Genomic DNA, 15,683 nt, shown 5'->3' on the forward strand with positions numbered 1-15,683 from the left:
GGGCTCAAGCCCCATGTCAGGTTCTGTACTGACAGCTCAGAGCCTGGAACCTGCTTTGGATTCTGTGTCTCCCACTCTCTCTGCTCCTTCCCTGCTTGTCTCTGTCTCTCTCTCTTTCAAAAATAAATAAACATTAATTTTTTTCAGTAATATTTTCTTGTAATCTTTGCCTAGACAGAGGTTTATGCTACTTAAGCTAATTAGGAATGATGGTCATGAAGATTTTCAAGTATCTAGATTATAGCCCATGGGAGACCATCTGAGGATCAGTAGTAGACAATTTCCTAGTAGAGACCTTCTCAAAGTCTTTACATTGGTCTGGCCAATGCTTAATAGTTTCATAACTAGAAGAGCTTAAGTTTGTCTTTGAGATCTCAACTAAGACTTGTTTTCTTTATTTTTGAAATTCTTGTGCTGGTTTCACCATTTTCAAAATGTAGAGCCCCAAATTTTGGCCAACAATGTACAAGATGACATCAACTTTTCTCACTATTAGTTTTATAAATCACGTGATTCAGGTGGTGTCTGACAGATGTTTCCATTCAAAGGTACGGAAAGATATCTTTCACAATTAAAGGTTATACTAAGGTGTGATAGTTTGAAGAGTTTACAATTAAGGGGGTTTAGTATGAGGTTATACAGTGGAAGATTGTAAATATTCTCTTTCCCAAAAAAATTTCATTTAAGCATATAACACTGATAATCACTGCCTACATAATTATTACATTGGCAATTGCACAATGGTGATTTTAAAAATTTTATCATCCCTTATACAGTTACTAGCTGGCATTCTTATCCCTGAAAAAAGTTTACTCATTTTCACCTCCCCTTCCTCCTTCTCTTCCCTCTTTCTTCCTTTCTTCCTCCCTCCCTCCCTCCCTTCCTTCCTTCTATTTAAAAAATTAACACAGTTCAAATCACTATGTCTGGTTCATTTCTGCTCCTTGCTCCTTCATTGCCAAAACTTGGAGCAGAGAGTGCCTCAGATTCTCTGCTTTCTTTTTGTCTGTGATAAACACAATATAAAATGTCTACTGCATCAAGCTTTAAATTTCACATTATCCTATTTACTTGACCTTGACAGATTTGGCATCCTTTCTCCTGGCTGTGAGCAGAAAGTTCTTGATTTCCTCAAGGTTATGAGGCATAACTACAAAGCCTGCAGGAGAGCATGTGACCTGCAGGAAGCAAAGGGATGGAAATGAAACAGACTGCCAATATTTGTCTCCTGGCAGTTAAACCCTCCCTTGAAAGAACTGAACATTTTGGGTAAGTGATTTTGAACATTGCTATATATTATTGTTGATGACAAGTTGTCCAAGATTTGGACAGTAGTAGCCTCTCATACCAATCTCTATGTCCTTGTTTTTTTCTATATATTCTAGGTAACTGAACTTCTCTGTGTTCTAATTATGCTAAAGGGATGAGTTTTGTGAGGCTGTGTTTGCTTTTTTTGCCTTTTTTCTACCTTTTTTTTTTAATGAGAATATAACTTCTGGAATTTCAAATTTCTTTTATGGTTCCCATTACCTCAGCTACTTAGAATTTCTTGAGTCTGATAGTTTTGCTAGGTTATCTCTCAGAGTTGATAATTCCAGATCAATTTTTCCACATACACAGTACACTTTTAAATATACATATTCAGATCTGCTTTTGCAACTCCCAAATTTTCTTGGATTACAGATTTAAATATTAGTTCTCATCTACAGTTTTGTTTTTTCTTCTTCAAGGATGGATCATCCTCAGCAATCTTTTTTATGTTTTTATTCATTTTTGAAAGAGAAAGAGACAGAGTGCCAGAGGGGGTGGGGCAGAGAGAGAGGGAGACACAGAGACACAAAATCTGAAGCAGGTTCCAGGCTCTGAGCTGTGAGTAGAGAGCCTGATGCAGGGCTTGAACCCAAGAGTGGTGAGATCATGACCTGAGTCAAAGTTGGTTGCTCAACTGACTGAGCCACCCAAGCACCCATCCCAACAATCTTTTATCTCCATCACTATTTGGTTGCTTTAGCTAATTTCATCTAATTTCTTTTGTGAAATTTTCAGTTGTTTCTATTGGAAAAGAGGCATAATTGTGATTTTTCTTTAGTTATAAATTGTTACATATTTTTCTCTGTCTTTAATTTTTGTTTTCTACATTTGGTTAATTTTCATTTTGCATCTTTCTTTTTTTGTCCATTTCTGAGTCTATAAATCTGTGACTTGAGGTTGTTTTCTTTCTACTGTAAAGACATACTGAAAGATATTTAGTTCAATTTGACATATTATGGTATAGTTTACTTCTGTTTTGAGGTGGAATATTTTTAGGGAGGTGATTTATCATCAACTGAAATATTTTCTAGTGGTCAATGTTCTTATACTAAATTTACACAGTATATCTGATTAGACAGCCTTTATTCATTTTCAAATGTTTTATATTATCCTGCACAAGTAATAACAGGTGATTTTATACTCACAGAGTGGAGTTTGAATAACTCACTAGGTTTCTCAGTTTAAAAGCGTCTCTTTTGGCACAGTGAAGTATGGACCATTAAGAAATAACACTCTTTGGAGGAGAAGCTAGTATTTCTTCTGATTTTGTGGTTTCCTCTCTCCTTCTGCCCTTTTCCCTCTCTCTCTTTCTCTCTCTCCTCACCACCAAGTTTGCAAATAAGCCTCTGGCTCCCAAACCCAATTCTTCCTGATACTGTTCTTCTGTTCTTTGGACACATTTTAAAGCTACTTTCTTTTAACTTCACAATATCAAGTATCACGATCCACTGATCAGGTGTGTTCTTATTTCCCCTTTCAGTGTAGAAGTCTTCCCCCACCCTTTTTAACTCTTAAGGTGACTTATATCAGTGTTCTGTAGTGGTGGACATAGGCTACCTTCTCCTATTTTATAGTCTCTATCTGGCTCTGTTTCAGTATGAAGTGTGGAGCTAAATTTGCTGGTGTTTTATATGTATTTTCTTAATTATTATAACTTAAGGACTGTAGAATTCTCTGTACTGTAGCTATGTGTCAAGTATGGGTGATGTATTATTTTGTTTGATCTTTCCTGTCAATGGTATGTTCTTTTTGGAGGAAATATGAAGAGATTCTGATTGAAGAAATCTCTGTTATCCCACAGTTTCCAGTAAGTCCCTTTTTCACTTAATTTTTACTATAGACAGCCTAAGTAATGAGCTAGAATATTGAGGATGACACCATTTTTTGGTCAACATAATGACAGAATATATGTGAATTTAGTAGTTTAGTCTATGCCTAGGGAAATGAGCCCACCTCACTCATGGTGTAGAGACTGACCACTGCGTAAGTTCTAACACAAGGTTTAAAATGAGCAGAGGTGTCATAGGTGAATCAGGAGAGCTTTTCCACATAAGGACTCAGGTTTAAGGGTGTCTACTGCATTAGAGTACATGTTAAAGTATTTGAGCAAAAGACACAGAATGTAAAACCAAGAGACTATACAGTATGGCTTTCATATCACTGTTGACAAAGGAACTTTCTGTGTCCAACAGACCTGAGTCGAATTTTATAATTATCAGATACCCTTTTCTTGAAATTTAGTACTGATTAAATATAAATGTCTTAATAATTATGGGAAAATAGTAATGGCTGAGACTTTACCTAAATATCATTGTCCATTATTTTTTCTCACTGATGGCCTTCTTTGACTTCTTTTAATGTCTTTCCTCCTAGTCATTTCCAACTATATCCCAACACCAGTATAAATCCCAGGTGAGTTTTAGTAAGTGCTCTCAAAGACCAATGGGTAACTTCCTAGGTGCTCACTTACCAAGATTTTTGCATGGAAGAGAGGATACTGGAAATGCTATGTTGTTCATCATAGCCTCCAATTAATTCATAGTCTAAAACACTCCTTTAAGTTGTCATATCTGTGAAGCTCCTCTCCTCAAGCAAAACCAGATGGCGTAATGCATCTATCCAAACCAACCCATTAGCTTCAGTGTTTTGTTCTGTTTCTGTTTTTTGGCAATGTCACTTTCATCCCACCTTTTGAAATTGTGATTCATTCTCTCTGGCTTTGCAATGCCTTTCAGATTATATTCTGAGTACTGTCTTACTCATTAAAACATTTGTCTCCTCACTATAAATCATGACTTGGCTTTCCCTCTAGCTAACTTGTCTTAATGTATCTTGGATAAATTCTGTGTATGTTTAGATCTGGACAAACATACAACTATGTCACTGAGATGAACTGCCACTAAGATAATTCTGTTTTCCAGTGGGAACTAAAAAACAATTGATGGCTTCAAAATTCATTAAGTATTTATTGAGTACCTGACATGTAACAATGTATTGTGGTGAAGATATGATGGTAAACAAGAATGATATTCTCTCTCCTTTCACAGAGAATTTAGTTTTATGAGATAGAGAAGCAAGTCAAAGTTGTCTTTTTTTTTCTCTTTCCCATAAAATAAGTAATGCTATTAAAAGGAATTCCAGGATATCAGGGGAGAATCTATGCACATATAATGAGATGGAAGGGGATCTCTAACTAGTTAGAGAGAATATAAATGGAGACCAAAGAATGTGCTGAAGTTGTAACTTTAAAGGATTGGGAATTTTATCAAGTTGTCTTACCCACTTCCAACTAATTGAGCTATCCCAGCTTAGGGTCCAAGTAAGAGCACAACAGAGAAAATCCATCCCTATCGTGTACTACCCAAATTCTTAATCAAAACAAAGTAACCAGTGTAACAAAACAGTCATTCCTTTATGCACTAAATATGGAATATCTTGTAACACAGCAATAGTTAACTGTAACAAAACTCAGTTATCTGGGAGTGATAGGACACTACAATAAAAATTTACAACTTGTGGCACTGACTTTAAAATGGTGGATGGAGGCCAGAATTTTCTTAAGAAGCCTGTTGAGGAGGTCCTGAAAGACAATGAGGGAAAAGTTTCTGGAGAATGGAGAAAAAAAAAGGAAGAAAGAAAAAGAAAAACGAGAGACACTACCTATGTAATAGCAGAATGTTTGGCAACACTGTAGCCTGAGAAAATATGGAAAAGAGAAAGAGTGCCCAATTGACTCATGGATCTGGCTAGGAAATTTATAGGCAAAACATTAAAACATGGCAATTGGCTTCTTCAAGCTCACTATGTTAAAATATAACAAGAGGAAAATGAACTAAAGGAAGACTGTTGATTTTTTTAGGACAATTTAGAGGAATCATAAAGCATAAAAACTTGTGTTCTGAAATAAAACTTTTAACCCCCAGCAAAATATTCACAAAGTTAAAGAAAAATGTAGTTGAGAGACTGTTACAGGCATCCGTTTGTATGTACTGGATAGGTGAGCACAGAAGCCGACTTGTGTATTCCAAACACAGCAAAAATAATAAAAATAACCAAGTAATCCAGCTGACAGTCAGAAATGAAGGCCCAAACATAGACTCAGTTCATCAAAGCAAGCTGTCTCTGGAAATTTGCATCACCCTAGTTGAGGATTCCAGTCACTATGGAGCACAGATAAGACACCTCCCCCGTGCTCTGCCTGGGTCTTAAACCACAAAATCATAAGCATGCTAAGATGGTTGCTTTATGGGATACCTGGGTGGCTCAGATGGTTAAGCATCCAACCCTTGGTTTCGGCTCAGGTCATGATCTCATAGTTTCATGGATTCAAGCCCTGTGTTGGGCTCTGTGCTGGCAATATGGAACCTACTTGATATTCATTCTCTCTCTCTCTCTCTCTCTCTCTCTCCCTCCCTCCCTCCCTCTTTCTCTCTCTCTCCCCACGCCCTCCCCCTCACACACACACTGTCTCTGTCTCTCTCAAAATAAATAAACTTCAAAAAAATTTTTTTAATATAATGGTTGCTTTATGCCACTAAAGTTTGGGATGGTTTGAAATGCAGCAACATATATAAATATATTGCCATTAAATATTCCCAAGTAGGTGTGTAGTTGTGTGATGGTTAATTTTATGTAACAACTTGTCTGGGCCAAGGAACGCCCAGAGAATCGGGCTAAATATCATTCCTGGATGTGTCTGTGAGGGTGTTTCTGAAATAGATTAGCATTTGAATTAATGGACTGAGGAAAGCTGATGTTCCTCACCAATGTCCATAATCATCACTCAATCTTCAGGCCTGAATACAACAAGAAGGTTGATTTGTTCTCTGCTTGATTGCACAAGTTGTGACGTCAATCTTCTCCTGACCTAGGTGCCCCTGGATCTCAGGCCTTCAGACTCTGACTGGAAAATACAACATTGGCTCTTTGACTCTCAAGCCTTCAAACTATGCCAAATGCTTTCCTGGGTCTCTCCATTGCAGAAAGCATAGTATGGGACATCTCAGTTCTCTCTATATACTCCACAAGCAGATATTAGAATAAATCTCTTCATATATTGTTCTCTTTCTACTATTCTGTTTCTCTGAGAATCCTGACTAATTCCCATTACCAGCCTCAAGATCTCGAGAATGCGTTACGCTAGAGGTACAGATGTGGAATCCATCATAGTATAAATGACAACTGAAGCAATGAAGGCAGATGAAATAACTCAAGGAGAGTGAGTGAAAGTCGTAGAAACGATACTAGAAATGATCATAAGAGACAGACAATTAAATAGTTATGCACAAACACTTTACCTACTCTACTAGAAAGATTTACAGATGTTAGAGCTGCAAGAAAGACGCGGTTTCTTATCTTGTCTGGGCAGATCACAGACGACTGTAAAGAGAAATTATGCTTGAACGTAGTTTGAGGTTTGAGTGAGGATTCACCAAACGAAAAGGCGAAGAGGAATGGAGCAGCCTGCTCCATACTCCTGTAGGAACAACGCAGAAAAGTTGGTTGGCTCCGCATCAGAAAGTGTGCTCCTCTTTCAAAATCTGGAATTGTCACTGGGAGAAGGTTGCCCAGCAACAAACTGTAGTTCCCAGACACATATCTTGTGACTTTATTCTTACCAATGGGAAGTGAGCTTACGGGATGTCTGTCCCTTCTGGGCCAGAATTTTAAAAAGTTTTTTTTTCCCATTGTTTCTATCTTGGTTACGAGGAAAATCTGAGAACCCCAGGAAATGGAATCAGCCTGGGGCCTGAACTGCCACGTGGAGATACCTCACCTGGTGTCCAGGAACACCCTCATTTTACAGTTTCATGAATACAAATAAAATTCTATTTTGTTAAGCCACTGATATTTTGTGACTTGTAACAGCACCCGACATCACCCTCTTCTGTAGCTATCCTAAACTGTTTTAGGTTAGGGTATTAAGGAATGTGGACAAGAGAGCATGAGAGTTTTTGCAGGGATGAGATGTATACGATCTTACATGTTCCTGATTGTATTTAACACAGTTTCTTAAAGACAAGTAACAATATATTGGCGTGATCAAAATTATCTTTTGAGATCTTAGTAAGCACAGAAAATCATGTGATTGCTTTTCATCCCAAATTTACCTCCTCCATGAACACAGGGTATCAATAATTGGAGTCTATTTGCCCACATTGGCAACCCACGTCTACGTCATCTTCATCTTACTCTATTTTATTATCCTTTTGCAGAAAATGCACATGCGAGGGAGAGGGAGAGAGAAGTATAATTTTTAAAATGCAAGAAAACATACAGTGAGCTTCTAATCACCCCCCACATTCAGAGGCTTATGTGCTGCAGAGGTTGGATTCATCGGATGGTGAAATAACAGTACTTTTCCCCCCACTGAACTTATTACTGTGTGTCTCACACTGTGAAGAAAAAGTAATGAGTGAAATGTAACCATTTGATAGCTCTATTGTGTGTATGTGTTGGTAAGTGTAAAGGAAGAGGGGAAAAGACCTTAGAGTATCTGAGCTATATTTTTTACAATAGGACACATTACATAACTACTTCTTGTTGAACTGTAATTATAACAGAGCCACCTTTATAAACACGAATACAGGGGAAACTAATTAGACACAGACAATAAGTAAATATTATTCTCTTAATTAGATCTTCTTCTACTGGAAATCCTGCTTTGTTCCTGCTACTCCAGTGTGAATGACATTTGAATCATAACAGTGTCTCACAGAATGGTCTTTCAGGGATGAAAAAGACAGGCACAATGTCACAGTCGATGAATGCCTTTTCAAATCTTTGCTAATCTGAAGTCAATGAAATGCAGTCCCCAAAACAGCTGCTTTTGCTGATTTGTATACCCGCATAATTAGAGCTGAAAGTGTTCAGTGCGCATAGTTTTAGTATTCATATATTTTGATAGTTCTTTTGTCACATATTATTTTTACATAGCTGGTTACTATCTCATAGTTGGAACGCTCAAGGTTGGGTTAGGATGAGGAATCTAGAGGGCAAATACAATTTGATGGATTATCAGTTCTGACCATCCTCCATCCTTAAGTCAGTACACCTTGGTCTGTCTGTCTGTCTCTCTCTCTCTTTCACCCTCTCTCAATTGTTTCTGATCAGTACACCTTGGTCTGTCTGTTTCTCTCTCTCTCTCTCTCTCTCTCTCTCTCTCTCTCACCCTTTCTCAATTGTTTCTGATCAGCACATATATTTTAAAAGACATGAGAGAAGAGAAAGATCTGTCGAGGTCACATTTTGTGCGAGATGCAGTCGATGGGGAGGAAGACCAGGTTGTATCTTTATGGAGATCATCTTTTATCAAACACCTTTCTCTAACCCTTGAAACAGCCTTTGGAGACACATACTCAGACAGTTGCAATAGATGTGTGAGGGCAATGGCCATGTCCCTTGCATAATAACACACATTTCATCGTGGGACCTGAAGACAGAATTATGCTACCCATTCTGATTAAAATTTGATCAAACAGGCATGTATTAACAAGCATCAGAGGTCCTCAGTGAGTAAAATTAAGATAATGTTAAAACAAGATTTTCTAACTTGAAGGATAAGCAACAACAGCCATTTTTACCTGAAACTCCTATAATGGAAACTAAATTTTATATGAATTTATACTTATGTCTCAGATTTTAGCAAAAAGAAAAAACATTTAAAATTGATTCTGGTGCTCGCTTCGGCAGCACATATACTAAAATTGATTCTGAAATTTGCAAAATAATTCCTCCTTTTGTTCCACCTTAGAAGTACTTGGTTTCATTCAATAAGTATATATCCAGTAATCTTCAATGATGGAAACTGAATACATTTGAGAATGAGACACAAGCTAATAGACTCAATATCTAAAGAAAAATTTTAATTTTTACTAAAATATTTTGGGCTGCACAGTTATTATCTATAAAACTGTTACAATAAAAATGCCAGGTAGTTGCTCTGGTGATAAATTACAATGTTTAAAATGTCAAGTGGGTTTCTTGGCACAGAATATGCATTAAATAAACAGGTTTTTATAAAAAAAATTAGCCATCCTTCTAGGGCCTCTGATAGATATAAAATTAAGTAGGATCTAGTAAATAGGAACCACTGAGATTTTTATTTCATAATTCTGACCTAAAAATGTCAGTTTCGTATAGTCTGACCGAAAATCTACCCTCCCGGAGCTGAAAATCTAATGGAATTGAGAGCAGCATTCACAGAGAAATAAATTATTAATAACTAGCTAGTAAAACATTGTAATACAGTAAAGCATACTATGGAAATACAGGGATGGAATAGGTGAAATCTATCTGGGATGAGGGTAGATTTGGGAAGTTTCATATAAAAGGACTTTCAATTTTGCAAAGAGTTTGTCTGCTTGAAAGAGAGAGGTAGTGAAATCTTCAAGAAATAACAAGTGAAATTGTTCCATCTGAGAATGTATGAAGCTATTTCTGTGACCAGTAAAATGTTTTCTCCAAAAACAGGCAAATAATTTACAAATGATATAGGCAGATGCACTTGGAGTTTACTATAGCCGAACTTCTGAATATTTGGTTAGGCTGCACACTTTAATAAAAAAATTGCATTCAAATACGGGTAATGCTTTATTCCTACCTTATTTTATTTGAGCATGTATTTAGCTTAGTATGTCTCCTAATAATTAAAGTGTAGATGATCATAGATATCTTACAGGGTTTTGTAAGAATTCGATGAGTTACTATATCAAAAGTACTTAACTGAATGCCTGGAAGAGGCATCATCAATAAATTATAATTTTTCTCTGTCCCACATACTTAGTAGGTGGCAAGACTGCTTCCCTTAGAGATGGAGATATTCAATTTTACAGGAAATGTTCAACAAGTAATACTTGTTTTCATATCAAAATAATCCTTGCCATATCTTCAGAATGCTGCAGTTTTCTTGTGTTTTTTTTAAATCTTTATGTGGTTTTAACCACCACCCCCTCAAATCAGTATTTTCCTATAGCTGCCCCACTTATGACCTTAAGACCAGGAATTATTTTAGGTTCTTTATGAAATCTGTGATTAAACAGCTTCATTACAACCATTCTCAATAACTTTTTACTCTTAGTAAATGCCCATGCTTCTTTCTTAATTTTTTTTAAAGTTTATTTATTTATTTTGAGAGAGCGAGTGCAGGAGGGGCAGAGACAGAGGGAGAGAGAAAGAATCCCAGGCATGCTCTACAGTGTCAGCACAGAGCCCAATGTTGGGCTCAGACTCATGTGAGATCAAGACCTGTGCTGACACCAAGGGTCGGACACTTAGCCAATGAGCCACCCAGGTGTTGCTCTTTCAAAACTTAAACAAATCATCTGGCCTCTAAATATGTAGGGGAAAATGATTTTCAGAGGGTTGAAGGACAGCATGAGATGAATTTGTGACCACATGATGGTGGCAAGGCTCAGAGCAGATATTATCATAGGTTACATCAAAGAAATTATATTTACTGAGTCGCTACCATAGGCCAGGACCTGGGGTTTGTACTGTATTTATTTCTCATTATAAGTATACAAGGGTATTATTTTTACCCTAGTTTAAATGATGAGGAAAGTGGGGCTTAGAACTAGGCTTTACTGATCACAAGCCTAACTGTAGAAGCAGAAGTCAGAGACGGTGGGGAGAGCTTCCCATTTGCACTTGGCACTGTGACCAGCTTCCATACAGTCATTCCTGAAGTTCAGAGACAATGGGGAAGTCAGAGTGGAAGAATCTGGGGTGGTTTGGGAACATTTAAACAGTGCATACAGAACCTGTGGACTACTGGGTAAGGAGCCTCATGCAAATCTCATTCAAGAGGGTAGGGTATTCCTTAGGTCTTCTAAATGCGAGGCTGTTTTGGAAACAACTATCCAAATTCTCAAAACGCACTACCAATTTAAATGGTGATAGGCATGGATTGCTTTTCTTTCACTGGTAACTTTGCAACAAGTTAACACAGGTTTTATTTGTGAAAAATAAATAATGAAAAGCATTAAACAAATGCATTTCATGTCATCTGAATCCTAAACAAGAGGTAGATGCAGTATTTCATGTCTGTGTACTTGTGGGAGAAAGGATGGGAACAGGAGGTGGGGAGTCCTAAATGTGCCCTACGTACTAGGTGGGCTCTTCATACATGGATTGCCTGTTTGATTTCCTCCAGAGTTAAACAACAAAACAAAACTAAGGCTTTGATATTTACAGAAATGTTATAAAACCTAAGGTAATAATAACAGAAGAACTGGGACTTTGGTCTGACTCCAAAACACAGGCATTTTCTACTGCTCAATGGGGTTGTAGCAGCCTTTTTTTTTTTTTAATATGTCATAAATGGCTTTCTTTTCTTTTTCCTCTTCTTTTCTTTCTCCATCCCTCCCTCCCTCCCTCTCTTTCTTTGTTTTTCTTTCTTTTTTTCTTTCCTTCCTTCCTTCTTTCAATAAATATTTATTCAACATCTACCCTGAGCCAGACACTTTCCTAGAATATGTACGCGAATAAACGCGAAACCCTTATTTCTTGGCACTCACAATCTTACTAGGAACAAGACACGTAAACACAAACATTAAAAGTGATGTAAAAACAAATTGGCACATGGGGCAGGGCTGATTAATGTGAGGGTTTTAGGTGGTGTGTCAACAGGGCCTTGGAGGACACTATGAATATTCCAAGTGACAAGGACATTCCAAACAGAGGGAACACCAGCATGGTAAAGAAGAACACGGAGCCAAAACTGGCCTGGGAGACATAAGGTTGGGATATAAATGCTGCCTGTCTCCACTCTCAGCGGGTCTTCCCACTGCCTCCTGCTGCTCTCATCTATTTTCTTGCTCTGCAATCCCCTGCACTCCCCGAACCGCTATTATATCCCCATTCCCCCTCCTCCACCTCCTCACCTCATGTCCAAAACACATGGGTATGTGAGCTAAGCGGGTGAGCAAGTTGCAAGTTGGTAAGGGGAGAGGTACAGTGCAGGAGCAGGAGAGAGGGTGAAGGGCACAGTAATGACAAGGGTGGGGGCCTGGGAACCCCATGACCGCCTTTCTTCACCTTGAAACCTTTCTTGCTGTTCCATGGCCAACATCTTGTTTTGCCAAACGATTTTGACTGATAGCATCCTTAGTGCTGATTCAAAGGAAATACATAAAGTCGTCAAGTTCCATAAATGAGAGGGGGAAAAAAAAATCACAGATTATTTACAAAGGAAAAAGAAAATGTTTGAAAAAAAGGATCTTGAACAGTCATCCAATCAAGATCTTAATTCATAGGCTCTCCTTAAGCAATCACCACCAGGTGATGCTAATTAGCATGAACAGTTCACAGATGTTACCCTACAAGAATAAGAAAAATAAAATGCAGCTTCACCATGGCTGCGTGGATCTCACCTACATGTCCTCAAATATGCCACTTTTAACTGTGCTCTTTTTAGTGTCTGATGTGTTATTTATGAAAACCATTGTGGTTATCTGGAAAATGCTCTTTCTCCCCTAAAGGCAAATACCCAAACAACTGTCCATCTATCCATTATTTTTGCCTTCACGTGGACACTCATTCCCATGCAGTAACTATGTAATGAGCATCCACTCACTGTGCCTGGCAGTTAGGGATATGGTAGTAGAATAAAAAGTCCCGGTTTGGCTTTTATGGACTTACCGTCTATTAGGAGAGAAAGTCATTAATTAAACACTACATAATTAGGTGATTTCCATTTTAATGTCCCCAGTCGAGGAAATGTATAGGGTGGTACAAAAATATGTAAACACGAAATTTGATCTAATATATTCCATAAAAGACTGCTTTAACAAGGCAGGAAGGGCTGATTGGATCAAGAGACAAAATAGAAAAAAGGTAGGCACATGAATTCCAGCCCAAGGAAATAAAAAATTGTGCTGCAAGGTTTGTGTGACTGGAACTCAGAACAGTAGATCACAATGCTCATGTGAGACTGGAGAGTGAAAGGACCTCAAAAAGCCTGCTAAAGGACCTCAAATCCTATTGACAGTTGGATTCTTTCCAAATATTCTAAAATGAAGTATTTTAAAGTAAAAGTGCATGACTTGACTCAGAGAAGGCTCCTAACTGGACAAGAGAGGCTCTGTGTCTTATGTGATAGAAAATGAACCCAGAGTGGGCTGTTCGAAGAGCACCAACATTTGAGGATTTAAAATGGGTAGATTTGGGGAATTTTCTCTGTATGATGTTTTTTTTAAACTAATTACATCAGGGAACATTTCCAAGTTTATCAGATAAGGTAACAAATCAAATTATAGACTGTAATACAGGCTGTTGTAATACTCAAGGGAGTCAAACTTACTGGGGAGATAGGGTGCTTTATCTAGGAAAATACATCTGCCACTCAAAACAAATATGAGAAGAGAGTTTATGATTCTTGCAACTTCTTCATGAGCTAGTTGGACTCCATCAATGTTCCTACCATGCCTTTCCACTTTAAGTGGATGCTATGTCCAGAAGCTAGCGAGTAGTACAAAAACGTCAGCAATATGGATGGCAGAATTAGCAACTGTTTTCCTACGTGAAGGTGTCATGGTATATTCCTCATTTGAACCAGCTGATCACTGACTCCCCTAAATGACCTTCATCTGAAAGTTGGATGTAAAATTCCCATGTTTTCCAAAGCATGGTGCCAGTCATGATTTACATGGAAGACATCTTTGGCTCATTGACACAGCATTTAAGTAATATGAAATCATACAGTAAAGTATTCCCATTTCAATTATATTCTACTCTTGATTAAAAGATCATGTCAGGGGCACATGGGTGGTTTCAGTCAGTTAAGTATCTGACTTGGGCTCAAGTCATGATCTCTCAGTTCATGAGTTCGAGCCCCACGTTGGGCTGTGTGTTGACAGTTCAGAACCTGGAGCCTGTTTCAGATTCTGTGTCTCCCTGTCTCTCTTCCCCTCCTACCACCCCTCTCAAAAATAAATATACATTAAAATATTTTTAAAAGATCATGTAAATGATGAAAACATATCTCTATCACCTAGTATTTCCTAAGCTACTTTTATACAAATTTCTATGTTGATAACAGGTGTCAAGTTGAAAGCATTCTCATGGACAACAATGTCCCATGAGAATATAATCACATTGTTTTCCTTTTATTACATCAATCTTTATGGTGTCTTCCTATTTGTGGTGAAAAAAATATTGATTTTGCATTTATGGTAGTTACATAGATATAAAGTAAGATAAAATTTTTAAAATGAATAAAATAATTAAATTAATATTAAGTTAAAACAATTCTATTAAATATTTTAGATAAATGGTATATATGATCAGCAGCTATGGCTGAAGAGGTAAAGAGGTGATGAAGGTTGAGAAGGATTTGTTTTCATAGATAAAGAATATAACCTTTGAAATTTTTAACATGATTTCATGATTTCACTAATTGTGTGACCCAGGGCAAATGATTTAGCCTGAGTCTCAATTTCCAATTCTCTATTATGGGAATTATAATGATTCTAACCTCATGGGTCTAGTAAGAGGTTTATATATGTCCATCTTATAATCAAACTCTAGTAAAAGTCAATATAGTTGACAACACATAGATAATGGAGTTATACAGGGAACATAGCCTATGTAAAAGAAAGATGAACAACAGCCATGAACCCTTTGGCCTTATCCAAGGCACACAATACAAAAGAGGAAAATATTTTGGGAAAAAAAAAACAGAATCAGCACCAGATGCAATACAATTAAACTGAACAGTCCCTAGTGCTTACAAGAAAATCCTCACTCACAATTACCCAAACAAATCTATTCACTTAGAAGCCCAGAGGGCTTTAAATGAAAGCACATATCTCTTTAGGGTCTCTTAAACTATTTTTATTGCTCTCTAAATTTTATACACCCAGAAATGCCAGTAATACACATCAGCAAGACTACTACCAGAAGTTCAGATTGTTCCTACAATCCACCCATTCTTTCATTCAACTGAGCTGGGTTTGATGTATTGCAGCAGCCATTTGGGAGACCACTGTATACCACATACTGGAAGAGTCAAGGAAAGTAGAGCAAAAAGGGTTGGCACAATCCATGTCCTCAGAGTTAGATTTTCCAGCAGCATTTGTTTGGTTAAATACTAAGCATTCTATGACCAAGAAAATCCTACTTAATATTCAAGATCATTTAACTCCTCCATTTGTTTATTGAGTGGATTAGTGAACAAATTATGGATTTAACAAACAGTAGGTGCACACAATGTGGCAGACAGATTGAGGAAGAATGGGAAGAAATGATGACAGGGTTGGATTCTAGAAAGGAACCTGACAAGCTCCAAATTTCAAATAAAATACCATGGAAGCAAAGGTGAGAGAGGGATTAATCTCCATTTCACTTTCACTTTTGGATGGCCAATGCAGGTA

At 37.4% G+C, this 15,683-nt stretch overlaps 1 pseudogene; it reads right to left on the reverse strand.

Annotated features, from left to right (window-relative positions):
* Positions 1–920: 920 nt before the first annotated feature.
* LOC124510753 (60S ribosomal protein L38-like) lies at positions 921–1,148 on the reverse strand (annotated as a pseudogene).
* Between the last annotated feature and the right edge of the window lie 14,535 nt (positions 1,149–15,683).

This window comes from Lynx rufus, unplaced genomic scaffold (genome assembly GCF_022079265.1).
Source record: "Lynx rufus isolate CCGP_SWC_20201006 ecotype Redwood Valley unplaced genomic scaffold, mLynRuf1.p SCAF_16, whole genome shotgun sequence".
Lineage (NCBI taxonomy): Eukaryota > Metazoa > Chordata > Mammalia > Carnivora > Felidae > Lynx > Lynx rufus.